This window comes from Ambystoma mexicanum, chromosome 5q (genome assembly GCF_040938575.1).
Source record: "Ambystoma mexicanum isolate Mex_15411 chromosome 5q, UKY_AmexF1_1, whole genome shotgun sequence".
Taxonomy (NCBI): domain Eukaryota; kingdom Metazoa; phylum Chordata; class Amphibia; order Caudata; family Ambystomatidae; genus Ambystoma; species Ambystoma mexicanum.
In genome coordinates, this window is record NC_090933.1 from 529,233,411 (window position 1) to 529,257,972 (window position 24,562).

Here is a 24,562-nt window from a genome sequence, read left to right on the forward strand (position 1 = left end):
CAGTGGAGCTACAAGTAAAGCTGCAGATGGCCATCCATTGCAACGAGGATTGGCCAACCAGGTATTAATAGCAGAGTGACTCCACTGCCACGCCCTTTCACGCTGGACCTGCGCTTGTGATCAAGAGGCTGCACGCCAGTCCCATAGACCCGAGAGCCCAATTGAAAAGGTGCTTGCTTCTCACTTTATTTCTCTCGCTATTTCTTGCTGTTTTAGGCCGCTGACACGCCGCCTGCAGCCAAAGGACCAGCGCTGGAGTGCCCTTTGTCATTTTTACCAGCTGGCCATATTTTACAATCGAGCGTCAGAATACCAAACAGGTAAGAGTTAGGTCTGGGAATTGAGTCCACTTTCCATCGTGTGTCCCATAAAGCGGAAGTGTCCAGCCGAGTGCAAGCAGGTGCCTTTTGCCCGCGTGTGCTGGGACACTGCAGCTTTGGACGTGAGCCAACTTGCCCTTTTCAGTGGGCCAGTACCCGTGACTCCAGTGAGAGAAGAGGAAAAGAAAGAACTTTCCCCTTCTCTGTCGAGTGGCCCCAGTGGCCTAATGGATAAGGCACTGGCCTCCTAAGCCAGGGATTGTGGGTTCGAGTCCCATCTGGGGTGGTTCGTGGCATTTTGTTCACACTTCTGCCAAAGCATGCAAAAGGTTTTTGCGGTAGTAGGGGGTGGGCGCAGGCTAGTACTTTGCTGGGCGCTGTGAAGTCCAGAACGTGCTCTGCTGGTAGCAGACTTTAAATGCCGGGAGACTGCAGAGTGTAGCAACGCCTCATGTCAGCGAAGAGACACAGATGAGTGGTAAGAAAGACAGGGAAAATATGCTTTCTGGAATCAGAGCTCCTGCAGACAGGGCTCACTCTTCTGCCAGCTCCGACCTGCTCCGATGAAAACGAAATAAAAGAGCAAAGGCTGCGCACTTTGAACCAATTATTCGAAGCATCGTATTGAAATGAAATAAAAGGTTAACAGCCCTGGGTGGCATCAAAGTGGAATTTCCTGAATATGTCACCAATGCCATGCAATGCGCCTGTTGCACAGTATCACGCCTGTTGCCGGCCCTCGCGCGGATGACTCTTTGGGATAGCAGAAAGTGGACGGAAGACTTTTAGGATGATAGTAAAAAAAACAGAAGCGAGCACATGACTTTATTTGCGACGATTGGCGAGTTTTGAATAAAATAGTGAAAATGAAGTAAAAGCGTCTTGCTGGAGAATGCGGGCATCGATCCCGCTACCTCTCGCATGCTAAGCGAGCGCTCTACCATCTGAGCTAATTCCCCTCCTCCTCGAAGGCTCTCGATACACTGCTTCAGAGCTGAAGCACAGTCTCCGGCTCACACTTGCTTGGCTGTCCAGGGACCTGTAGTGCATAAAGCCCTTTCTCTTCATCTGCCGCAGAGGAAATCACAATCTCACCCCTTTGCCCAAAACAAAATACCTTCAGTGGAGCTACAAGTAAAGCTGCAGATGGCCATCCATTGCAACGAGGATTGGCCAACCAGGTATTAATAGCAGAGTGACTCCACTGCCACGCCCTTTCACGCTGGACCTGCGCTTGTGATCAAGAGGCTGCACGCCAGTCCCATAGACCCGAGAGCCCAATTGAAAAGGTGCTTGCTTCTCACTTTATTTCTCTCGCTATTTCTTGCTGTTTTAGGCCGCTGACACGCCGCCTGCAGCCAAAGGACCAGCGCTGGAGTGCCCTTTGTCATTTTTACCAGCTGGCCATATTTTACAATCGAGCGTCAGAATACCAAACAGGTAAGAGTTAGGTCTGGGAATTGAGTCCACTTTCCATCGTGTGTCCCATAAAGCGGAAGTGTCCAGCCGAGTGCAAGCAGGTGCCTTTTGCCCGCGTGTGCTGGGACACTGCAGCTTTGGACGTGAGCCAACTTGCCCTTTTCAGTGGGCCAGTACCCGTGACTCCAGTGAGAGAAGAGGAAAAGAAAGAACTTTCCCCTTCTCTGTCGAGTGGCCCCAGTGGCCTAATGGATAAGGCACTGGCCTCCTAAGCCAGGGATTGTGGGTTCGAGTCCCATCTGGGGTGGTTCGTGGCATTTTGTTCACACTTCTGCCAAAGCATGCAAAAGGTTTTTGCGGTAGTAGGGGGTGGGCGCAGGCTAGTACTTTGCTGGGCGCTGTGAAGTCCAGAACGTGCTCTGCTGGTAGCAGACTTTAAATGCCGGGAGACTGCAGAGTGTAGCAACCCCTCATGTCAGCGAAGAGACACAGATGAGTGGTAAGAAAGACAGGGAAAATATGCTTTCTGGAATCAGAGCTCCTGCAGACAGGGCTCACTCTTCTGCCAGCTCCGACCTGCTCCGATGAAAACGAAATAAAAGAGCAAAGGCTGCGCACTTTGAACCAATTATTCGAAGCATCGTATTGAAATGAAATAAAAGGTTAACAGCCCTGGGTGGCATCAAAGTGGAATTTCCTGAATATGTCACCAATGCCATGCAATGCGCCTGTTGCACAGTATCACGCCTGTTGCCGGCCCTCGCGCGGATGACTCTTTGGGATAGCAGAAAGTGGACGGAAGACTTTTAGGATGATAGTAAAAAAAACAGAAGCGAGCACATGACTTTATTTGCGACGATTGGCGAGTTTTGAATAAAATAGTGAAAATGAAGAAAAAGCGTCTTGCTGGAGAATGCGGGCATCGATCCCGCTACCTCTCGCATGCTAAGCGAGCGCTCTACCATCTGAGCTAATTCCCCTCCTCCTCGAAGGCTTTCGATACACTGCTTCAGAGCTGAAGCACAGTCTCCGGCTCACACTTGCTTGGCTGTCCAGGGACCTGTAGTGCATAAAGCCCTTTCTCTTCATCTGCCGCAGAGGAATTCACAATCTCACCCCTTTGCCCAAAACAAAATACCTTCAGTGGAGCTACAAGTAAAGCTGCAGATGGCCATCCATTGCAACGAGGATTGGCCAACCAGGTATTAATAGCAGAGTGACTCCACTGCCACGCCCTTTCACGCTGGACCTGCGCTTGTGATCAAGAGGCTGCACGCCAGTCCCATAGACCCGAGAGCCCAATTGAAAAGGTGCTTGCTTCTCACTTTATTTCTCTCGCTATTTCTTGCTGTTTTAGGCCGCTGACACGCCGCCTGCAGCCAAAGGACCAGCGCTGGAGTGCCCTTTGTCATTTTTACCAGCTGGCCATATTTTACAATCGAGCGTCAGAATACCAAACAGGTAAGAGTTAGGTCTGGGAATTGAGTCCACTTTCCATCGTGTGTCCCATAAAGCGGAAGTGTCCAGCCGAGTGCAAGCAGGTGCCTTTTGCCCGCGTGTGCTGGGACACTGCAGCTTTGGACGTGAGCCAACTTGCCCTTTTCAGTGGGCCAGTACCCGTGACTCCAGTGAGAGAAGAGGAAAAGAAAGAACTTTCCCCTTCTATGTCGAGTGGCCCCAGTGGCCTAATGGATAAGGCACTGGCCTCCTAAGCCAGGGATTGTGGGTTCGAGTCCCATCTGGGGTGGTTCGTGGCATTTTGTTCACACTTCTGCCAAAGCATGCAAAAGGTTTTTGCGGTAGTAGGGGGTGGGCGCAGGCTAGTACTTTGCTGGGCGCTGTGAAGTCCAGAACGTGCTCTGCTGGTAGCAGACTTTAAATGCCGGGAGACTGCAGAGTGTAGCAACGCCTCATGTCAGCGAAGAGACACAGATGAGTGGTAAGAAAGACAGGGAAAATATGCTTTCTGGAATCAGAGCTCCTGCAGACAGGGCTCACTCTTCTGCCAGCTCCGACCTGCTCCGATGAAAACGAAATAAAAGAGCAAAGGCTGCGCACTTTGAACCAATTATTCGAAGCATCGTATTGAAATGAAATAAAAGGTTAACAGCCCTGGGTGGCATCAAAGTGGAATTTCCTGAATATGTCACCAATGCCATGCAATGCGCCTGTTGCACAGTATCACGCCTGTTGCCGGCCCTCGCGCGGATGACTCTTTGGGATAGCAGAAAGTGGACGGAAGACTTTTAGGATGATAGTAAAAAAAACAGGATAAGGCACTGGCCTCCTAAGCCAGGGATTGTGGGTTCGAGTCCCATCTGGGGTGGTTCGTGGCATTTTGTTCACACTTCTGCCAAAGCATGCAAAAGGTTTTTGAGGTAGTAGGGGGTGGGCGCAGGCTAGTACTTTGCTGGGCGCTGTGAAGTCCAGAACGTGCTCTGCTGGTAGCAGACTTTAAATGCCGGGAGACTGCAGAGTGTAGCAACGCCTCATGTCAGCGAAGAGACACAGATGAGTGGTAAGAAAGACAGGGAAAATATGCTTTCTGGAATCAGAGCTCCTGCAGACAGGGCTCACTCTTCTGCCAGCTCCGACCTGCTCCGATGAAAACGAAATAAAAGAGCAAAGGCTGCGCACTTTGAACCAATTATTCGAAGCATCGTATTGAAATGAAATAAAAGGTTAACAGCCCTGGGTGGCATCAAAGTGGAATTTCCTGAATATGTCACCAATGCCATGGAATGCGCCTGTTGCACAGTATCACGCCTGTTGCCGGCCCTCGCGCGGGTGACTCTTTGGGATAGCAGAAAGTGGACGGAAGACTTTTAGGATGATAGTAAAAAAAACAGAAGCGAGCACATGACTTTATTTGCGACGATTGGCGAGTTTTGAATAAAATAGTGAAAATGAAGAAAAAGCGTCTTGCTGGAGAATGCGGGCATCGATCCCGCTACCTCTCGCATGCTAAGCGAGCGCTCTACCATCTGAGCTAATTCCCCTCCTCCTCGAAGGCTCTCGATACACTGCTTCAGAGCTGAAGCACAATCTCCGGCTCACACTTGCTTGGCTGTCCAGGGACCTGTAGTGCATAAAGCCCTTTCTCTTCATCTGCGGCAGAGGAAATCACAATCTCACCCCTTTGCCCAAAACAAAATACCTTCAGTGGAGCTACAAGTAAAGCTGCAGATGGCCATCCATTGCAACGAGGATTGGCCAACCAGGTATTAATAGCAGAGTGACTCCACTGCCACGCCCTTTCACGCTGGACCTGCGCTTGTGATCAAGAGGCTGCACGCCAGTCCCATAGACCCGAGAGCCCAATTGAAAAGGTGCTTGCTTCTCACTTTATTTCTCTCGCTATTTCTTGCTGTTTTAGGCCGCTGACACGCCGCCTGCAGCCAAAGGACCAGCGCTGGAGTGCCCTTTGTCATTTTTACCAGCTGGCCATATTTTACAATCGAGCGTCAGAATACCAAACAGGTAAGAGTTAGGTCTGGGAATTGAGTCCACTTTCCATCGTGTGTCCCATAAAGCGGAAGTGTCCAGCCGAGTGCAAGCAGGTGCCTTTTGCCCGCGTGTGCTGGGACACTGCAGCTTTGGACGTGAGCCAACTTGCCCTTTTCAGTGGGCCAGTACCCGTGACTCCAGTGAGAGAAGAGGAAAAGAAAGAACTTTCCCCTTCTCTGTCGAGTGGCCCCAGTGGCCTAATGGATAAGGCACTGGCCTCCTAAGCCAGGGATTGTGGGTTCGAGTCCCATCTGGGGTGGTTCGTGGCATTTTGTTCACACTTCTGCCAAAGCATGCAAAAGGTTTTTGCGGTAGTAGGGGGTGGGCGCAGGCTAGTACTTTGCTGGGCGCTGTGAAGTCCAGAACGTGCTCTGCTGGTAGCAGACTTTAAATGCCGGGAGACTGCAGAGTGTAGCAACGCCTCATGTCAGCGAAGAGACACAGATGAGTGGTAAGAAAGACAGGGAAAATATGCTTTCTGGAATCAGAGCTCCTGCAGACAGGGCTCACTCTTCTGCCAGCTCCGACCTGCTCCGATGAAAACGAAATAAAAGAGCAAAGGCTGCGCACTTTGAACCAATTATTCGAAGCATCGTATTGAAATGAAATAAAAGGTTAACAGCCCTGGGTGGCATCAAAGTGGAATTTCCTGAATATGTCACCAATGCCATGCAATGCGCCTGTTGCACAGTATCACGCCTGTTGCCGGCCCTCGCGCGGATGACTCTTTGGGATAGCAGAAAGTGGACGGAAGACTTTTAGGATGATAGTAAAAAAAACAGGATAAGGCACTGGCCTCCTAAGCCAGGGATTGTGGGTTCGAGTCCCATCTGGGGTGGTTCGTGGCATTTTGTTCACACTTCTGCCAAAGCATGCAAAAGGTTTTTGCGGTAGTAGGGGGTGGGCGCAGGCTAGTACTTTGCTGGGCGCTGTGAAGTCCAGAACGTGCTCTGCTGGTAGCAGACTTTAAATGCCGGGAGACTGCAGAGTGTAGCAACGCCTCATGTCAGCGAAGAGACACAGATGAGTGGTAAGAAAGACAGGGAAAATATGCTTTCTGGAATCAGAGCTCCTGCAGACAGGGCTCACTCTTCTGCCAGCTCCGACCTGCTCCGATGAAAACGAAATAAAAGAGCAAAGGCTGCGCACTTTGAACCAATTATTCGAAGCATCGTATTGAAATGAAATAAAAGGTTAACAGCCCTGGGTGGCATCAAAGTGGAATTTCCTGAATATGTCACCAATGCCATGCAATGCGCCTGTTGCACAGTATCACGCCTGTTGCCGGCCCTCGCGCGGATGACTCTTTGGGATAGCAGAAAGTGGACGGAAGACTTTTAGGATGATAGTAAAAAAAACAGAAGCGAGCACATGACTTTATTTGCGACGATTGGCGAGTTTTGAATAAAATAGTGAAAATGAAGAAAAAGCGTCTTGCTGGAGAATGCGGGCATCGATCCCGCTACCTCTCGCATGCTAAGCGAGCGCTCTACCATCTGAGCTAATTCCCCTCCTCCTCGAAGGCTCTCGATACACTGCTTCAGAGCTGAAGCACAGTCTCCGGCTCACACTTGCTTGGCTGTCCAGGGACCTGTAGTGCATAAAGCCCTTTCTCTTCATCTGCCGCAGAGGAAATCACAATCTCACCCCTTTGCCCAAAACAAAATACCTTCAGTGGAGCTACAAGTAAAGCTGCAGATGGCCATCCATTGCAACGAGGATTGGCCAACCAGGTATTAATAGCAGAGTGACTCCACTGCCACGCCCTTTCACGCTGGACCTGCGCTTGTGATCAAGAGGCTGCACGCCAGTCCCATAGACCCGAGAGCCCAATTGAAAAGGTGCTTGCTTCTCACTTTATTTCTCTCGCTATTTCTTGCTGTTTTAGGCCGCTGACACGCCGCCTGCAGCCAAAGGACCAGCGCTGGAGTGCCCTTTGTCATTTTTACCAGCTGGCCATATTTTACAATCGAGCGTCAGAATACCAAACAGGTAAGAGTTAGGTCTGGGAATTGAGTCCACTTTCCATCGTGTGTCCCATAAAGCGGAAGTGTCCAGCCGAGTGCAAGCAGGTGCCTTTTGCCCGCGTGTGCTGGGACACTGCAGCTTTGGACGTGAGCCAACTTGCCCTTTTCAGTGGGCCAGTACCCGTGACTCCAGTGAGAGAAGAGGAAAAGAAAGAACTTTCCCCTTCTCTGTCGAGTGGCCCCAGTGGCCTAATGGATAAGGCACTGGCCTCCTAAGCCAGGGATTGTGGGTTCGAGTCCCATCTGGGGTGGTTCGTGGCATTTTGTTCACACTTCTGCCAAAGCATGCAAAAGGTTTTTGCGGTAGTAGGGGGTGGGCGCAGGCTAGTACTTTGCTGGGCGCTGTGAAGTCCAGAACGTGCTCTGCTGGTAGCAGACTTTAAATGCCGGGAGACTGCAGAGTGTAGCAACGCCTCATGTCAGCGAAGAGACACAGATGAGTGGTAAGAAAGACAGGGAAAATATGCTTTCTGGAATCAGAGCTCCTGCAGACAGGGCTCACTCTTCTGCCAGCTCCGACCTGCTCCGATGAAAACGAAATAAAAGAGCAAAGGCTGCGCACTTTGAACCAATTATTCGAAGCATCGTATTGAAATGAAATAAAAGGTTAACAGCCCTGGGTGGCATCAAAGTGGAATTTCCTGAATATGTCACCAATGCCATGCAATGCGCCTGTTGCACAGTATCACGCCTGTTGCCGGCCCTCGCGCGGATGACTCTTTGGGATAGCAGAAAGTGGACGGAAGACTTTTAGGATGATAGTAAAAAAAACAGAAGCGAGCACATGACTTTATTTGCGACGATTGGCGAGTTTTGAATAAAATAGTGAAAATGAAGTAAAAGCGTCTTGCTGGAGAATGCGGGCATCGATCCCGCTACCTCTCGCATGCTAAGCGAGCGCTCTACCATCTGAGCTAATTCCCCTCCTCCTCGAAGGCTCTCGATACACTGCTTCAGAGCTGAAGCACAGTCTCCGGCTCACACTTGCTTGGCTGTCCAGGGACCTGTAGTGCATAAAGCCCTTTCTCTTCATCTGCCGCAGAGGAAATCACAATCTCACCCCTTTGCCCAAAACAAAATACCTTCAGTGGAGCTACAAGTAAAGCTGCAGATGGCCATCCATTGCAACGAGGATTGGCCAACCAGGTATTAATAGCAGAGTGACTCCACTGCCACGCCCTTTCACGCTGGACCTGCGCTTGTGATCAAGAGGCTGCACGCCAGTCCCATAGACCCGAGAGCCCAATTGAAAAGGTGCTTGCTTCTCACTTTATTTCTCTCGCTATTTCTTGCTGTTTTAGGCCGCTGACACGCCGCCTGCAGCCAAAGGACCAGCGCTGGAGTGCCCTTTGTCATTTTTACCAGCTGGCCATATTTTACAATCGAGCGTCAGAATACCAAACAGGTAAGAGTTAGGTCTGGGAATTGAGTCCACTTTCCATCGTGTGTCCCATAAAGCGGAAGTGTCCAGCCGAGTGCAAGCAGGTGCCTTTTGCCCGCGTGTGCTGGGACACTGCAGCTTTGGACGTGAGCCAACTTGCCCTTTTCAGTGGGCCAGTACCCGTGACTCCAGTGAGAGAAGAGGAAAAGAAAGAACTTTCCCCTTCTCTGTCGAGTGGCCCCAGTGGCCTAATGGATAAGGCACTGGCCTCCTAAGCCAGGGATTGTGGGTTCGAGTCCCATCTGGGGTGGTTCGTGGCATTTTGTTCACACTTCTGCCAAAGCATGCAAAAGGTTTTTGCGGTAGTAGGGGGTGGGCGCAGGCTAGTACTTTGCTGGGCGCTGTGAAGTCCAGAACGTGCTCTGCTGGTAGCAGACTTTAAATGCCGGGAGACTGCAGAGTGTAGCAACCCCTCATGTCAGCGAAGAGACACAGATGAGTGGTAAGAAAGACAGGGAAAATATGCTTTCTGGAATCAGAGCTCCTGCAGACAGGGCTCACTCTTCTGCCAGCTCCGACCTGCTCCGATGAAAACGAAATAAAAGAGCAAAGGCTGCGCACTTTGAACCAATTATTCGAAGCATCGTATTGAAATGAAATAAAAGGTTAACAGCCCTGGGTGGCATCAAAGTGGAATTTCCTGAATATGTCACCAATGCCATGCAATGCGCCTGTTGCACAGTATCACGCCTGTTGCCGGCCCTCGCGCGGATGACTCTTTGGGATAGCAGAAAGTGGACGGAAGACTTTTAGGATGATAGTAAAAAAAACAGAAGCGAGCACATGACTTTATTTGCGACGATTGGCGAGTTTTGAATAAAATAGTGAAAATGAAGAAAAAGCGTCTTGCTGGAGAATGCGGGCATCGATCCCGCTACCTCTCGCATGCTAAGCGAGCGCTCTACCATCTGAGCTAATTCCCCTCCTCCTCGAAGGCTTTCGATACACTGCTTCAGAGCTGAAGCACAGTCTCCGGCTCACACTTGCTTGGCTGTCCAGGGACCTGTAGTGCATAAAGCCCTTTCTCTTCATCTGCCGCAGAGGAATTCACAATCTCACCCCTTTGCCCAAAACAAAATACCTTCAGTGGAGCTACAAGTAAAGCTGCAGATGGCCATCCATTGCAACGAGGATTGGCCAACCAGGTATTAATAGCAGAGTGACTCCACTGCCACGCCCTTTCACGCTGGACCTGCGCTTGTGATCAAGAGGCTGCACGCCAGTCCCATAGACCCGAGAGCCCAATTGAAAAGGTGCTTGCTTCTCACTTTATTTCTCTCGCTATTTCTTGCTGTTTTAGGCCGCTGACACGCCGCCTGCAGCCAAAGGACCAGCGCTGGAGTGCCCTTTGTCATTTTTACCAGCTGGCCATATTTTACAATCGAGCGTCAGAATACCAAACAGGTAAGAGTTAGGTCTGGGAATTGAGTCCACTTTCCATCGTGTGTCCCATAAAGCGGAAGTGTCCAGCCGAGTGCAAGCAGGTGCCTTTTGCCCGCGTGTGCTGGGACACTGCAGCTTTGGACGTGAGCCAACTTGCCCTTTTCAGTGGGCCAGTACCCGTGACTCCAGTGAGAGAAGAGGAAAAGAAAGAACTTTCCCTTTCTCTGTCGAGTTGCCCCAGTGGCCTAATGGATAAGGCACTGGCCTCCTAAGCCAGGGATTGTGGGTTCGAGTCCCATCTGGGGTGGTTCGTGGCATTTTGTTCACACTTCTGCCAAAGCATGCAAAAGGTTTTTGCGGTAGTAGGGGGTGGGCGCAGGCTAGTACTTTGCTGGGCGCTGTGAAGTCCAGAACGTGCTCTGCTGGTAGCAGACTTTAAATGCGGGAGACTGCAGAGTGTAGCAACCCCTCATGTCAGCGAAGAGACACAGATGAGTGGTAAGAAAGACAGGGAAAATATGCTTTCTGGAATCAGAGCTCCTGCAGACAGGGCTCACTCTTCTGCCAGCTCCGACCTGCTCCGATGAAAACGAAATAAAAGAGCAAAGGCTGCGCACTTTGAACCAATTATTCGAAGCATCGTATTGAAATGAAATAAAAGGTTAACAGCCCTGGGTGGCATCAAAGTGGAATTTCCTGAATATGTCACCAATGCCATGCAATGCGCCTGTTGCACAGTATCACGCCTGTTGCCGGCCCTCGCGCGGGTGACTCTTTGGGATAGCAGAAAGTGGACGGAAGACTTTTAGGATGATAGTAAAAAAAACAGAAGCGAGCACATGACTTTATTTGCGACGATTGGCGAGTTTTGAATAAAATAGTGAAAATGAAGAAAAAGCGTCTTGCTGGAGAATGCGGGCATCGATCCCGCTACCTCTCGCATGCTAAGCGAGCGCTCTACCATCTGAGCTAATTCCCCTCCTCCTCGAAGGCTCTCGATACACTGCTTCAGAGCTGAAGCACAGTCTCCGGCTCACACTTGCTTGGCTGTCCAGGGACCTGTAGTGCATAAAGCCCTTTCTCTTCATCTGCCGCAGAGGAAATCACAATCTCACCCCTTTGCCCAAAACAAAATACCTTCAGTGGAGCTACAAGTAAAGCTGCAGATGGCCATCCATTGCAACGAGGATTGGCCAACCAGGTATTAATAGCAGAGTGACTCCACTGCCACGCCCTTTCACGCTGGACCTGCGCTTGTGATCAAGAGGCTGCACGCCAGTCCCATAGACCCGAGAGCCCAATTGAAAAGGTGCTTGCTTCTCACTTTATTTCTCTCGCTATTTCTTGCTGTTTTAGGCCGCTGACACGCCGCCTGCAGCCAAAGGACCAGCGCTGGAGTGCCCTTTGTCATTTTTACCAGCTGGCCATATTTTACAATCGAGCGTCAGAATACCAAACAGGTAAGAGTTAGGTCTGGGAATTGAGTCCACTTTCCATCGTGTGTCCCATAAAGCGGAAGTGTCCAGCCGAGTGCAAGCAGGTGCCTTTTGCCCGCGTGTGCTGGGACACTGCAGCTTTGGACGTGAGCCAACTTGCCCTTTTCAGTGGGCCAGTACCCGTGACTCCAGTGAGAGAAGAGGAAAAGAAAGAACTTTCCCCTTCTCTGTCGAGTGGCCCCAGTGGCCTAATGGATAAGGCACTGGCCTCCTAAGCCAGGGATTGTGGGTTCGAGTCCCATCTGGGGTGGTTCGTGGCATTTTGTTCACACTTCTGCCAAAGCATGCAAAAGGTTTTTGCGGTAGTAGGGGGTGGGCGCAGGCTAGTACTTTGCTGGGCGCTGTGAAGTCCAGAACGTGCTCTGCTGGTAGCAGACTTTAAATGCCGGGAGACTGCAGAGTGTAGCAACGCCTCATGTCAGCGAAGAGACACAGATGAGTGGTAAGAAAGACAGGGAAAATATGCTTTCTGGAATCAGAGCTCCTGCAGACAGGGCTCACTCTTCTGCCAGCTCCGACCTGCTCCGATGAAAACGAAATAAAAGAGCAAAGGCTGCGCACTTTGAACCAATTATTCGAAGCATCGTATTGAAATGAAATAAAAGGTTAACAGCCCTGGGTGGCATCAAAGTGGAATTTCCTGAATATGTCACCAATGCCATGCAATGCGCCTGTTGCACAGTATCACGCCTGTTGCCGGCCCTCGCGCGGATGACTCTTTGGGATAGCAGAAAGTGGACGGAAGACTTTTAGGATGATAGTAAAAAAAACAGAAGCGAGCACATGACTTTATTTGCGACGATTGGCGAGTTTTGAATAAAATAGTGAAAATGAAGTAAAAGCGTCTTGCTGGAGAATGCGGGCATCGATCCCGCTACCTCTCGCATGCTAAGCGAGCGCTCTACCATCTGAGCTAATTCCCCTCCTCCTCGAAGGCTCTCGATACACTGCTTCAGAGCTGAAGCACAGTCTCCGGCTCACACTTGCTTGGCTGTCCAGGGACCTGTAGTGCATAAAGCCCTTTCTCTTCATCTGCCGCAGAGGAATTCACAATCTCACCCCTTTGCCCAAAACAAAATACCTTCAGTGGAGCTACAAGTAAAGCTGCAGATGGCCATCCATTGCAACGAGGATTGGCCAACCAGGTATTAATAGCAGAGTGACTCCACTGCCACGCCCTTTCACGCTGGACCTGCGCTTGTGATCAAGAGGCTGCACGCCAGTCCCATAGACCCGAGAGCCCAATTGAAAAGGTGCTTGCTTCTCACTTTATTTCTCTCGCTATTTCTTGCTGTTTTAGGCCGCTGACACGCCGCCTGCAGCCAAAGGACCAGCGCTGGAGTGCCCTTTGTCATTTTTACCAGCTGGCCATATTTTACAATCGAGCGTCAGAATACCAAACAGGTAAGAGTTAGGTCTGGGAATTGAGTCCACTTTCCATCGTGTGTCCCATAAAGCGGAAGTGTCCAGCCGAGTGCAAGCAGGTGCCTTTTGCCCGCGTGTGCTGGGACACTGCAGCTTTGGACGTGAGCCAACTTGCCCTTTTCAGTGGGCCAGTACCCGTGACTCCAGTGAGAGAAGAGGAAAAGAAAGAACTTTCCCTTTCTCTGTCGAGTTGCCCCAGTGGCCTAATGGATAAGGCACTGGCCTCCTAAGCCAGGGATTGTGGGTTCGAGTCCCATCTGGGGTGGTTCGTGGCATTTTGTTCACACTTCTGCCAAAGCATGCAAAAGGTTTTTGCGGTAGTAGGGGGTGGGCGCAGGCTAGTACTTTGCTGGGCGCTGTGAAGTCCAGAACGTGCTCTGCTGGTAGCAGACTTTAAATGCGGGAGACTGCAGAGTGTAGCAACCCCTCATGTCAGCGAAGAGACACAGATGAGTGGTAAGAAAGACAGGGAAAATATGCTTTCTGGAATCAGAGCTCCTGCAGACAGGGCTCACTCTTCTGCCAGCTCCGACCTGCTCCGATGAAAACGAAATAAAAGAGCAAAGGCTGCGCACTTTGAACCAATTATTCGAAGCATCGTATTGAAATGAAATAAAAGGTTAACAGCCCTGGGTGGCATCAAAGTGGAATTTCCTGAATATGTCACCAATGCCATGCAATGCGCCTGTTGCACAGTATCACGCCTGTTGCCGGCCCTCGCGCGGGTGACTCTTTGGGATAGCAGAAAGTGGACGGAAGACTTTTAGGATGATAGTAAAAAAAACAGAAGCGAGCACATGACTTTATTTGCGACGATTGGCGAGTTTTGAATAAAATAGTGAAAATGAAGAAAAAGCGTCTTGCTGGAGAATGCGGGCATCGATCCCGCTACCTCTCGCATGCTAAGCGAGCGCTCTACCATCTGAGCTAATTCCCCTCCTCCTCGAAGGCTCTCGATACACTGCTTCAGAGCTGAAGCACAGTCTCCGGCTCACACTTGCTTGGCTGTCCAGGGACCTGTAGTGCATAAAGCCCTTTCTCTTCATCTGCCGCAGAGGAAATCACAATCTCACCCCTTTGCCCAAAACAAAATACCTTCAGTGGAGCTACAAGTAAAGCTGCAGATGGCCATCCATTGCAACGAGGATTGGCCAACCAGGTATTAATAGCAGAGTGACTCCACTGCCACGCCCTTTCACGCTGGACCTGCGCTTGTGATCAAGAGGCTGCACGCCAGTCCCATAGACCCGAGAGCCCAATTGAAAAGGTGCTTGCTTCTCACTTTATTTCTCTCGCTATTTCTTGCTGTTTTAGGCCGCTGACACGCCGCCTGCAGCCAAAGGACCAGCGCTGGAGTGCCCTTTGTCATTTTTACCAGCTTGCCATATTTTACAATCGAGCGTCAGAATACCAAACAGGTAAGAGTTAGGTCTGGGAATTGAGTCCACTTTCCATCGTGTGTCCCATAAAGCGGAAGTGTCCAGCCGAGTGCAAGCAGGTGCCTTTTGCCCGCGTGTGCTGGGACACTGCAGCTTTGGACGTGAGCCAACTTGCCCTTTTCAGTGGGCCAGTACCCGTGACTCCAGTGAGAGAAGAGGAAAAGAAAGAACTTTCCCCTTCTCTGTCGAGTGGCCCCAGTGGCCTAATGGATAAGGCACTGGCCTCCTAAGCCAGGGATTGTGGGTTCGAGTCCCATCTGGGGTGGTTCGTGGCATTTTGTTCACACTTCTGCCAAAGCATGCAAAAGGTTTTTGCGGTAGTAGGGGGTGGGCGCAGGCTAGTACTTTGCTGGGCGCTGTGAAGTCCAGAACGTGCTCTGCTGGTAGCAGACTTTAAATGCCGGGAGACTGCAGAGTGTAGCAACGCCTCATGTCAGCGAAGAGACACAGATGAGTGGTAAGAAAGACAGGGAAAATATGCTTTCTGGAATCAGAGCTCCTGCAGACAGGGCTCACTCTTCTGCCAGCTCCGACCTGCTCCGATGAAAACGAAATAAAAGAGCAAAGGCTGCGCACTTTGAACCAATTATTCGAAGCATCGTATTGAAATGAAATAAAAGGTTAACAGCCCTGGGTGGCATCAAAGTGGAATTTCCTGAATATGTCACCAATGCCATGCAATGCGCCTGTTGCACAGTATCACGCCTGTTGCCGGCCCTCGCGCGGATGACTCTTTGGGATAGCAGAAAGTGGACGGAAGACTTTTAGGATGATAGTAAAAAAAACAGAAGCGAGCACATGACTTTATTTGCGACGATTGGCGAGTTTTGAATAAAATAGTGAAAATGAAGTAAAAGCGTCTTGCTGGAGAATGCGGGCATCGATCCCGCTACCTCTCGCATGCTAGAGCGCTCTACCATCTGAGCTAATTCCCCTCCTCCTCGAAGGCTCTCGATACACTGCTTCAGAGCTGAAGCACAGTCTCCGGCTCACACTTGCTTGGCTGTCCAGGGACCTGTAGTGCATAAAGCCCTTTCTCTTCATCTGCCGCAGAGGAAATCACAATCTCACCCCTTTGCCCAAAACAAAATACCTTCAGTGGAGCTACAAGTAAAGCTGCAGATGGCCATCCATTGCAACGAGGATTGGCCAACCAGGTATTAATAGCAGAGTGACTCCACTGCCACGCCCTTTCACGCTGGACCTGCGCTTGTGATCAAGAGGCTGCACGCCAGTCCCATAGACCCGAGAGCCCAATTGAAAAGGTGCTTGCTTCTCACTTTATTTCTCTCGCTATTTCTTGCTGTTTTAGGCCGCTGACACGCCGCCTGCAGCCAAAGGACCAGCGCTGGAGTGCCCTTTGTCATTTTTACCAGCTGGCCATATTTTACAATCGAGCGTCAGAATACCAAACAGGTAAGAGTTAGGTCTGGGAATTGAGTCCACTTTCCATCGTGTGTCCCATAAAGCGGAAGTGTCCAGCCGAGTGCAAGCAGGTGCCTTTTGCACGCGTGTGCTGGGACACTGCAGCTTTGGACGTGAGCCAACTTGCCCTTTTCAGTGGGCCAGTACCCGTGACTCCAGTGAGAGAAGAGGAAAAGAAAGAACTTTCCCCTTCTCTGTCGAGTGGCCCCAGTGGCCTAATGGATAAGGCACGGGCCTCCTAAGCCAGGGATTGTGGGTTCGAGTCCCATCTGGGGTGGTTCGTGGCATTTTGTTCACACTTCTGCCAAAGCATGCAAAAGGTTTTTGCGGTAGTAGGGGGTGGGCGCAGGCTAGTACTTTGCTGGGCGCTGTGAAGTCCAGAACGTGCTCTGCTGGTAGCAGACTTTAAATGCCGGGAGACTGCAGAGTGTAGCAACGCCTCATGTCAGCGAAGAGACACAGATGAGTGGTAAGAAAGACAGGGAAAATATGCTTTCTGGAATCAGAGCTCCTGCAGACAGGGCTCACTCTTCTGCCAGCTCCGACCTGCTCCGATGAAAACGAAATAAAAGAGCAAAGGCTGCGCACTTTGAACCAATTATTCGAAGCATCGTATTGAAATGAAATAAAAGGTTAACAGCCCTGGGTGGCATCAAAGTGGAATTTCCTGAATATGTCACCAATGCCATGCAATGCGCCTGTTGCACAGTATCACGCCTGTTTCCGGCCCTCGCGCGGATGACTCTTTGGGATAGCAGAAAGTGGACGGAAGACTTTTAGGATGATAGTAAAAAAAACAGAAGCGAGCACATGACTTTATTTGCGACGATTGGCGAGTTTTGAATAAAATAGTGAAAATGAAGAAAAAGCGTCTTGCTGGAGAATGCGGGCATCGATCCCGCTACTTCTCGCATGCTAAGCGAGCGCTCTACCATCTGAGCTAATTCCCCTCCTCCTCGAAGGCTCTCGATACACTGCTTCAGAGCTGAAGCACAGTCTCCGGCTCACACTTGCTTGGCTGTCCAGGGACCTGTAGTGCATAAAGCCCTTTCTCTTCATCTGCCGCAGAGGAAATCACAATCTCACCCCTTTGCCCAAAACAAAATACCTTCAGTGGAGCTACAAGTAAAGCTGCAGATGGCCATCCATTGCAACGAGGATTGGCCAACCAGGTATTAATAGCAGAGTGACTCCACTGCCACGCCCTTTCACGCTGGACCTGCGCTTGTGATCAAGAGGCTGCACGCCAGTCCCATAGACCCGAGAGCCCAATTGAAAAGGTGCTTGCTTCTCACTTTATTTCTCTCGCTATTTCTTGCTGTTTTAGGCCGCTGACACGCCGCCTGCAGCCAAAGGACCAGCGCTGGAGTGCCCTTTGTCATTTTTACCAGCTGGCCATATTTTACAATCGAGCGTCAGAATACCAAACAGGTAAGAGTTAGGTCTGGGAATTGAGTCCACTTTCCATCGTGTGTCCCATAAAGCGGAAGTGTCCAGCCGAGTGCAAGCAGGTGCCTCTTGCCCGCGTGTGCTGGGACACTGCAGCTTTGGACGTGAGCCAACTTGCCCTTTTCAGTGGGCCAGTACCCGTGACTCCAGTGAGAGAAGAGGAAAAGAAAGAACTTTCCCCTTCTCTGTCGAGTTGCCCCAGTGGCCTAATGGATAAGGCACTGGCCTCCTAAGCCAGGGATTGTGGGTTCGAGTCCCATCTGGGTTGGTTCGTGGCATTTTGTTCACACTTCTGCCAAAGCATGCAAAAGGTTTTTGCGGTAGTAGGGGGTGGGCGCAGGCTAGTACTTTGCTGGGCGCTGTGAAGTCCAGAACGTGCTCTGCTGGTAGCAGACTTTAAATGCCGGGAGACTGCAGAGTGTAGCAACGCCTCATGTCAGCGAAGAGACACAGATGAGTGGTAAGAAAGACAGGGAAAATATGCTTTCTGGAATCAGAGCTCCTGCAGACAGGGCTCACTCTTCTGCCAGCTCCGACCTGCTCCGATGAAAACGAAATAAAAGAGCAAAGGCTGCGCACTTTGAACCAATTATTCGAAGCATCGTATTGAAATGAAATAAAAGGTTAACAGCCCTGGGTGGCATCAAAGTGGAATTTCCTGAATATGTCACCAATGCCATGCAATGCGCCTGTTGCACAGTATCACGCCTGTTGCCGGCCCTCGCGCGGATGACTCTTTGGGATAGCAGAAAGTGGACGGAAGACTTTTAGGATGATAGTAAAAAAAACAGAAGCGAGCACATGACTTTATTTGCGACGATTGGCGAGTTTTGAATAAAATAGTGAAAATGAAGAAAAAGCGTCTTGCTGGAGAATGCGGGCATCGATCCCGCTACCTCTCGCATGCTAAGCGAGCGCTCTACCATCTGAGCTAATTCCCCTCCTCCTCGAAGGCTCTCGATACACTGCTTCAGAGCTGAAGCACAGTCTCCGGCTCACACTTGCTTGGCTGTCCAGGGACCTGTAGTGCATAAAGCCCTTTCTCTTCATCTGCCGCAGGGGAAATCACAATCTCACCCCTTTGCCCAAAACAAAATACCTTCAGTGGAGCTACAAGTAAAGCTGCAGATGGCCATCCATTGCAATGAGGATTGGCCAACCAGGTATTAATAGCAGAGTGACTCCACTCCCACGCCCTTTCACGCTGGACCTGCGCTTGTGATCAAGAGGCTGCACGCCAGTCCCATAGACCCGAGAGCCCAATTGAAAAGGTGCTTGCTTCTCACTTTATTTCTCTCGCTATTTCTTGCTGTTTTAGGCCGCTGACACGCCGCCTGCAGCCAAAGGACCAGCGCTGGAGTGCCCTTTGTCATTTTTACCAGCTGGCCATATTTTACAATCGAGCGTCAGAATACCAAACAGGTAAGAGTTAGGTCTGGGAATTGAGTCCACTTTCCATCGTGTGTCCCATAAAGCGGAAGTGTCCAGCCGAGTGCAAGCAGGTGCCTTTTGCCCGCGTGTGCTGGGACACTGCAGCTTTGGACGTGAGCCAACTTGCCCTTTTCAGTGGGCCAGTACCCGTGACTCCAGTGAGAGAAGAGGAAAAGAAAGAACTTTCCCCTTCTCTGTCGAGTTGCCCCAGTGGCCTAATGGATAAGGCACTGGCCTCCTAAGCCAGGGATTGTGGGTTCGAGTCCCATCTGGGGTGGTTCGTGGCATTTTGTTCACACTTCTGCCAAAGCATGCAAAAGGTTTTTGCGGTAGTAGGGGGAGGGCGCAGGCTAGTACTTTGCTGGGCGCTGTGAAGTCCAGAACGTGCTCTGCTGGTAGCAGACTTTAAATGCGGGAGACTGCAGAGTGTAGCAACCCCTCATGTCAGCGAAGAGACACAGATGAGTGGTAAGAAAGACAGGGAAAATATGCTTTCTGGAATCAGAGCTCCTGCAGACAGGGCTCACTCTTCTGCCAGCTCCGACCTGCTCCGATGAAAACGAAATAAAAGAGCAAAGGCTGCGCACTTTGAACCAATTATTCGAAGCATCGTATTGAAATGAAATAAAAGGTTAACAGCCCTGGGTGGCATCAAAGTGGAATTTCCTGAATATGTCACCAATGCCATGCAATGCGCCTGTTGCACAGTATCACGCCTGTTGCCGGCCCTCGCGCGGGTGACTCTTTGGGATAGCAGAAAGTGGACGGAAGACTTTTAGGATGATAGTAAAAAAAACAGAAGCGAGCACATGACTTTATTTGCGATGATTGGCGAGTTTTGAATAAAATAGTGAAAATGAAGAAAAAGCGTCTTGCTGGAGAATGCGGGCATCGATCCCGCTACCTCTCGCATGCTAAGCGAGCGCTCTACCATCTGAGCTAATTCCCCTCCTCCTCGAAGGCTCTCGATACACTGCTTCAGAGCTGAAGCACAGTCTCCGGCTCACACTTGCTTGGCTGTCCAGGGACCTGTAGTGCATAAAGCCCTTTCTCTTCATCTGCGGCAGGGGAAATCACAATCTCACCCCTTTGCCCAAAACAAAATACCTTCAGTGGAGCTACAAGTAAAGCTGCAGATGGCCATCCATTGCAACGAGGACTGGCCAACCAGGTATTAATAGCAGAGTGACTCCACTGCCACGCCCTTTCACGCTGGACCTGCGCTTGTGATCAAGAGGCTGCACGCCAGTCCCATAGACCCGAGAGCCCAATTGAAAAGGTGCTTGCTTCTCACTTTATTTCTCTCGCTATTTCTTGCTGTTTTAGGCCGCTGACACGCCGCCTGCAGCCAAAGGACCAGCGCTGGAGTGCCCTTTGTCATTTTTACCAGCTGGCCATATTTTACAATCGAGCGTCAGAATACCAAACAGGTAAGAGTTAGGTCTGGGAATTGAGTCCACTTTCCATCGTGTGTCCCATAAAGCGGAAGTGTCCAGCCGAGTGCAAGCAGGTGCCTTTTGCCCGCGTGTGCTGGGACACTGCAGCTTTGGACGTGAGCCAACTTGCCCTTTTCAGTGGGCCAGTACCTGTGACTCCAGTGAGAGAAGAGGAAAAGAAAGAACTTTCCCCTTCTCTGTCGAGTGGCCCCAGTGGCCTAATGGATAAGGCACTGGCCTCCTAAGCCAGGGATTGTGGGTTCGAGTCCCATCTGGGGTGGTTCGTGGCATTTTGTTCACACTTCTGCCAAAGCATGCAAAAGGTTTTTGCGGTAGTAGGGGGTGGGCGCAGGCTAGTACTTTGCTGGGCGCTGTGAAGTCCAGAACGTGCTCTGCTGGTAGCAGACTTTAAATGCCGGGAGACTGCAGAGTGTAGCAACCCCTCATGTCAGCGAAGAGACACAGATGAGTGGTAAGAAAGACAGGGAAAATATGCTTTCTGGAATCAGAGCTCCTGCAGACAGGGCTCACTCTTCTGCCAGCTCCGACCTGCTCCGATGAAAACGAAATAAAAGAGCAAAGGCTGCGCACTTTGAACCAATTATTCGAAGCATCGTATTGAAATGAAATAAAAGGTTAACAGCCCTGGGTGGCATCAAAGTGGAATTTCCTGAATATGTCACCAATGCCATGCAATGCGCCTGTTGCACAGTATCACGCCTGTTGCCGGCCCTCGCGCGGATGACTCTTTGGGATAGCAGAAAGTGGACGGAAGACTTTTAGGATGATAGTAAAAAAAACAGAAGCGAGCACATGACTTTATTTGCGACGATTGGCGAGTTTTGAATAAAATAGTGAAAATGAAGAAAAAGCGTCTTGCTGGAGAATGCGGGCATCGATCCCGCTACCTCTCGCATGCTAAGGGAGCGCTCTACCATCTGAGCTAATTCCCCTCCTCCTCGAAGGCTCTCGATACACTGCTTCAGAGCTGAAGCACAGTCTCCGGCTCACACTTGCTTGGCTGTCCAGGGACCTGTAGTGCATAAAGCCCTTTCTCTTCATCTGCCGCAGAGGAAATCACAATCTCACCCCTTTGCCCAAAACAAAATACCTTCAGTGGAGCTACAAGTAAAGCTGCAGATGGCCATCCATTGCAATGAGGATTGGCCAACTAGGTATTAATAGCAGAGTGACTCCACTCCCACGCCCTTTCACGCTGGACCTGCGCTTGTGATCAAGAGGCTGCACACCAGTCCCATAGACCCGAGAGCCCAATTGAAAAGGTGCTTGCTTCTCACTTTATTTCTCTCGCTATTTCTTGCTGTTTTAGGCCGCTGACACGCCGCCTGCAGCCAAAGGACCAGCGCTGGAGTGCCCTTTGTCATTTTTACCAGCTGGCCATATTTTACAATCGAGCGTCAGAATACCAAACAGGTAAGAGTTAGGTCTGGGAATTGAGTCCACTTTCCATCGTGTGTCCCATAAAGCGGAAGTGTCCAGCCGAGTGCAAGCAGGTGCCTTTTGCCCGCGTGTGCTGGGACACTGCAGCTTTGGACGTGAGCCAACTTGCCCTTTTCAGTGGGCCAGTACCCGTGACTCCAGTGAGAGAAGAGGAAAAGAAAGAACTTTCCCTTTCTCTGTCGAGTTGCCCCAGTGGCCTAATGGATAAGGCACTGGCCTCCTAAGCCAGGGATTGTGGGTTCGAGTCCCATCTGGGGTGGTTCGTGGCATTTTGTTCACACTTCTGCCAAAGCATGCAAAAGGTTTTTGCTGTAGTAGGGGGTGGGCGCAGGCTAGTACTTTGCTGGGCGCTGTGAAGTCCAGAACGTGCTCTGCTGGTAGCAGACTTTAAATGCCGGGAGACTGCAGAGTGTAGCAACGCCTCATGTCAGCGAAGAGACACAGATGAGTGGTAAGAAAGACAGGGAAAATATGCTTTCTGGAATCAGAGCTCCTGCAGACAGGGCTCACTCTTCTGCCAGCTCCGACCTGCTCCGATGAAAACGAAATAAAAGAGCAAAGGCTGCGCACTTTGAACCAATTATTCGAAGCATCGTATTGAAATGAAATAAAAGGTTAACAGCCCTGGGTGGCATCAAAGTGGAATTTCCTGAATATGTCACCAATGCCATGCAATGCGCCTGTTGCACAGTATCACGCCTGTTGCCGGCCCTCGCGCGGATGACTCTTTGGGATAGCAGAAAGTGGACGGAAGACTTTTAGGATGATAGTAAAAAAAACAGAAGCGAGCACATGACTTTATTTGCGACGATTGGCGAGTTTTGAATAAAATAGTGAAAATGAAGAAAAAGCGTCTTGCTGGAGAATGCGGGCATCGATCCCGCTACCTCTCGCATGCTAAGCGAGCGCTCTACCATCTGAGCTAATTCCCCTCCTCCTCGAAGGCTCTCGATACACTGCTTCAGAGCTGAAGCACAGTCTCCGGCTCACACTTGCTTGGCTGTCCAGGGACCTGTAGTGCATAAAGCCCTTTCTCTTCATCTGCCGCAGAGGAAATCACAATCTCACCCCTTTGCCCAAAACAAAATACCTTCAGTGGAGCTACAAGTAAAGCTGCAGATGGCCATCCATTGCAACGAGGATTGGCCAACCAGGTATTAATAGCAGAGTGACTCCACTGCCACGCCCTTTCACGCTGGACCTGCGCTTGTGATCAAGAGGCTGCACGCCAGTCCCATAGACCCGAGAGCCCAATTGAAAAGGTGCTTGCTTCTCACTTTATTTCTCTCGCTATTTCTTGCTGTTTTAGGCCGCTGACACGCCGCCTGCAGCCAAAGGACCAGCGCTGGAGTGCCCTTTGTCATTTTTACCAGCTGGCCATATTTTACAATCGAGCGTCAGAATACCAAACAGGTAAGAGTTAGGTCTGGGAATTGAGTCCACTTTCCATCGTGTGTCCCATAAAGCGGAAGTGTCCAGCCGAGTGCAAGCAGGTGCCTTTTGCCCGCGTGTGCTGGGACACTGCAGCTTTGGACGTGAGCCAACTTGCCCTTTTCAGTGGGCCAGTACCCGTGACTCCAGTGAGAGAAGAGGAAAAGAAAGAACTTTCCCCTTCTCTGTCGAGTGGCCCCAGTGGCCTAATGGATAAGGCACTGGCCTCCTAAGCCAGGGATTGTGGGTTCGAGTCCCATCTGGGGTGGTTCGTGGCATTTTGTTCACACTTCTGCCAAAGCATGCAAAAGGTTTTTGCGGTAGTAGGGGGTGGGCGCAGGCTAGTACTTTGCTGGGCGCTGTGAAGTCCAGAACGTGCTCTGCTGGTAGCAGACTTTAAATGCCGGGAGACTGCAGAGTGTAGCAACCCCTCATGTCAGCGAAGAGACACAGATGAGTGGTAAGAAAGACAGGGAAAATATGCTTTCTGGAATCAGAGCTCCTGCAGACAGGGCTCACTCTTCTGCCAGCTCCGACCTGCTCCGATGAAAACGAAATAAAAGAGCAAAGGCTGCGCACTTTGAACCAATTATTCGAAGCATCGTATTGAAATGAAATAAAAGGTTAACAGCCCTGGGTGGCATCAAAGTGGAATTTCCTGAATATGTCACCAATGCCATGCAATGCGCCTGTTGCACAGTATCACGCCTGTTGCCGGCCCTCGCGCGGATGACTCTTTGGGATAGCAGAAAGTGGACGGAAGACTTTTAGGATGATAGTAAAAAAAACAGAAGCGAGCACATGACTTTATTTGCGACGATTGGCGAGTTTTGAATAAAATAGTGAAAATGAAGAAAAAGCGTCTTGCTGGAGAATGCGGGCATCGATCCCGCTACCTCTCGCATGCTAAGCGAGCGCTCTACCATCTGAGCTAATTCCCCTCCTCCTCGAAGGCTCTCGATACACTGCTTCAGAGCTGAAGCACAGTCTCCGGCTCACACTTGCTTGGCTGTCCAGGGACCTGTAGTGCATAAAGCCCTTTCTCTTCATCTGCCGCAGAGGAAATCACAATCTCACCCCTTTGCCCAAAACAAAATACCTTCAGTGGAGCTACAAGTAAAGCTGCAGATGGCCATCCATTGCAACGAGGATTGGCCAACCAGGTATTAATAGCAGAGTGACTCCACTGCCACGCCCTTTCACGCTGGACCTGCGCTTGTGATCAAGAGGCTGCACGCCAGTCCCATAGACCCGAGAGCCCAATTGAAAAGGTGCTTGCTTCTCACTTCATTTCTCTCGCTATTTCTTGCTGTTTTAGTCCGCTGACACGCCGCCTGCAGCCAAAGGACCAGCGCTGGAGTGCCCTTTGTCATTTTTACCAGCTGGCCATATTTTACAATCGAGCGTCAGAATACCAAACAGGTAAGAGTTAGGTCTGGGAATTGAGTCCACTTTCCATCGTGTGTCCCATA

At 50.6% G+C, this 24,562-nt stretch overlaps 30 non-coding genes across 30 annotated transcripts; 16 read left to right on the forward strand and 14 right to left on the reverse strand.

Annotated features, from left to right (window-relative positions):
• Window positions 1–533: 533 nt before the first annotated feature.
• On the forward strand, window positions 534–606 carry TRNAR-CCU (transfer RNA arginine (anticodon CCU)). Its single transcript has one exon. It is a non-coding gene; the product is annotated as a tRNA-Arg (tRNA).
• A 600-nt stretch (window positions 607–1,206) lies between these two features.
• On the reverse strand, window positions 1,207–1,279 carry TRNAA-AGC (transfer RNA alanine (anticodon AGC)). Its single transcript has one exon. It is a non-coding gene; the product is annotated as a tRNA-Ala (tRNA).
• A 694-nt stretch (window positions 1,280–1,973) lies between these two features.
• TRNAR-CCU (transfer RNA arginine (anticodon CCU)) lies at window positions 1,974–2,046 on the forward strand. Its single transcript has one exon. It is a non-coding gene; the product is annotated as a tRNA-Arg (tRNA).
• Window positions 2,047–2,646: 600 nt separating this feature from the next.
• TRNAA-AGC (transfer RNA alanine (anticodon AGC)) lies at window positions 2,647–2,719 on the reverse strand. Its single transcript has one exon. It is a non-coding gene; the product is annotated as a tRNA-Ala (tRNA).
• Window positions 2,720–3,413: 694 nt separating this feature from the next.
• On the forward strand, window positions 3,414–3,486 carry TRNAR-CCU (transfer RNA arginine (anticodon CCU)). Its single transcript has one exon. It is a non-coding gene; the product is annotated as a tRNA-Arg (tRNA).
• Window positions 3,487–4,665: 1,179 nt separating this feature from the next.
• On the reverse strand, window positions 4,666–4,738 carry TRNAA-AGC (transfer RNA alanine (anticodon AGC)). Its single transcript has one exon. It is a non-coding gene; the product is annotated as a tRNA-Ala (tRNA).
• A 694-nt stretch (window positions 4,739–5,432) lies between these two features.
• TRNAR-CCU (transfer RNA arginine (anticodon CCU)) lies at window positions 5,433–5,505 on the forward strand. The gene has a single exon. It is a non-coding gene; the product is annotated as a tRNA-Arg (tRNA).
• Window positions 5,506–6,684: 1,179 nt separating this feature from the next.
• On the reverse strand, window positions 6,685–6,757 carry TRNAA-AGC (transfer RNA alanine (anticodon AGC)). Its single transcript has one exon. It is a non-coding gene; the product is annotated as a tRNA-Ala (tRNA).
• Window positions 6,758–7,451: 694 nt separating this feature from the next.
• On the forward strand, window positions 7,452–7,524 carry TRNAR-CCU (transfer RNA arginine (anticodon CCU)). Its single transcript has one exon. It is a non-coding gene; the product is annotated as a tRNA-Arg (tRNA).
• Window positions 7,525–8,124: 600 nt separating this feature from the next.
• On the reverse strand, window positions 8,125–8,197 carry TRNAA-AGC (transfer RNA alanine (anticodon AGC)). The gene has a single exon. It is a non-coding gene; the product is annotated as a tRNA-Ala (tRNA).
• A 694-nt stretch (window positions 8,198–8,891) lies between these two features.
• TRNAR-CCU (transfer RNA arginine (anticodon CCU)) lies at window positions 8,892–8,964 on the forward strand. Its single transcript has one exon. It is a non-coding gene; the product is annotated as a tRNA-Arg (tRNA).
• A 600-nt stretch (window positions 8,965–9,564) lies between these two features.
• On the reverse strand, window positions 9,565–9,637 carry TRNAA-AGC (transfer RNA alanine (anticodon AGC)). Its single transcript has one exon. It is a non-coding gene; the product is annotated as a tRNA-Ala (tRNA).
• Window positions 9,638–10,331: 694 nt separating this feature from the next.
• TRNAR-CCU (transfer RNA arginine (anticodon CCU)) lies at window positions 10,332–10,404 on the forward strand. Its single transcript has one exon. It is a non-coding gene; the product is annotated as a tRNA-Arg (tRNA).
• Window positions 10,405–11,003: 599 nt separating this feature from the next.
• Window positions 11,004–11,076, reverse strand: TRNAA-AGC (transfer RNA alanine (anticodon AGC)). The gene has a single exon. It is a non-coding gene; the product is annotated as a tRNA-Ala (tRNA).
• Window positions 11,077–11,770: 694 nt separating this feature from the next.
• Window positions 11,771–11,843, forward strand: TRNAR-CCU (transfer RNA arginine (anticodon CCU)). The gene has a single exon. It is a non-coding gene; the product is annotated as a tRNA-Arg (tRNA).
• A 600-nt stretch (window positions 11,844–12,443) lies between these two features.
• TRNAA-AGC (transfer RNA alanine (anticodon AGC)) lies at window positions 12,444–12,516 on the reverse strand. Its single transcript has one exon. It is a non-coding gene; the product is annotated as a tRNA-Ala (tRNA).
• A 694-nt stretch (window positions 12,517–13,210) lies between these two features.
• On the forward strand, window positions 13,211–13,283 carry TRNAR-CCU (transfer RNA arginine (anticodon CCU)). The gene has a single exon. It is a non-coding gene; the product is annotated as a tRNA-Arg (tRNA).
• Window positions 13,284–13,882: 599 nt separating this feature from the next.
• TRNAA-AGC (transfer RNA alanine (anticodon AGC)) lies at window positions 13,883–13,955 on the reverse strand. The gene has a single exon. It is a non-coding gene; the product is annotated as a tRNA-Ala (tRNA).
• Window positions 13,956–14,649: 694 nt separating this feature from the next.
• Window positions 14,650–14,722, forward strand: TRNAR-CCU (transfer RNA arginine (anticodon CCU)). Its single transcript has one exon. It is a non-coding gene; the product is annotated as a tRNA-Arg (tRNA).
• A 1,364-nt stretch (window positions 14,723–16,086) lies between these two features.
• TRNAR-CCU (transfer RNA arginine (anticodon CCU)) lies at window positions 16,087–16,159 on the forward strand. The gene has a single exon. It is a non-coding gene; the product is annotated as a tRNA-Arg (tRNA).
• Window positions 16,160–16,759: 600 nt separating this feature from the next.
• On the reverse strand, window positions 16,760–16,832 carry TRNAA-AGC (transfer RNA alanine (anticodon AGC)). Its single transcript has one exon. It is a non-coding gene; the product is annotated as a tRNA-Ala (tRNA).
• Window positions 16,833–17,526: 694 nt separating this feature from the next.
• On the forward strand, window positions 17,527–17,609 carry TRNAR-CCU (transfer RNA arginine (anticodon CCU)). The gene has a single exon. It is a non-coding gene; the product is annotated as a tRNA-Arg (tRNA).
• Window positions 17,610–18,199: 590 nt separating this feature from the next.
• On the reverse strand, window positions 18,200–18,272 carry TRNAA-AGC (transfer RNA alanine (anticodon AGC)). The gene has a single exon. It is a non-coding gene; the product is annotated as a tRNA-Ala (tRNA).
• A 694-nt stretch (window positions 18,273–18,966) lies between these two features.
• On the forward strand, window positions 18,967–19,039 carry TRNAR-CCU (transfer RNA arginine (anticodon CCU)). Its single transcript has one exon. It is a non-coding gene; the product is annotated as a tRNA-Arg (tRNA).
• A 599-nt stretch (window positions 19,040–19,638) lies between these two features.
• TRNAA-AGC (transfer RNA alanine (anticodon AGC)) lies at window positions 19,639–19,711 on the reverse strand. The gene has a single exon. It is a non-coding gene; the product is annotated as a tRNA-Ala (tRNA).
• A 694-nt stretch (window positions 19,712–20,405) lies between these two features.
• TRNAR-CCU (transfer RNA arginine (anticodon CCU)) lies at window positions 20,406–20,478 on the forward strand. Its single transcript has one exon. It is a non-coding gene; the product is annotated as a tRNA-Arg (tRNA).
• Window positions 20,479–21,845: 1,367 nt separating this feature from the next.
• Window positions 21,846–21,918, forward strand: TRNAR-CCU (transfer RNA arginine (anticodon CCU)). The gene has a single exon. It is a non-coding gene; the product is annotated as a tRNA-Arg (tRNA).
• A 600-nt stretch (window positions 21,919–22,518) lies between these two features.
• TRNAA-AGC (transfer RNA alanine (anticodon AGC)) lies at window positions 22,519–22,591 on the reverse strand. The gene has a single exon. It is a non-coding gene; the product is annotated as a tRNA-Ala (tRNA).
• A 694-nt stretch (window positions 22,592–23,285) lies between these two features.
• TRNAR-CCU (transfer RNA arginine (anticodon CCU)) lies at window positions 23,286–23,358 on the forward strand. Its single transcript has one exon. It is a non-coding gene; the product is annotated as a tRNA-Arg (tRNA).
• Window positions 23,359–23,958: 600 nt separating this feature from the next.
• TRNAA-AGC (transfer RNA alanine (anticodon AGC)) lies at window positions 23,959–24,031 on the reverse strand. The gene has a single exon. It is a non-coding gene; the product is annotated as a tRNA-Ala (tRNA).
• Window positions 24,032–24,562: the final 531 nt, after the last annotated feature.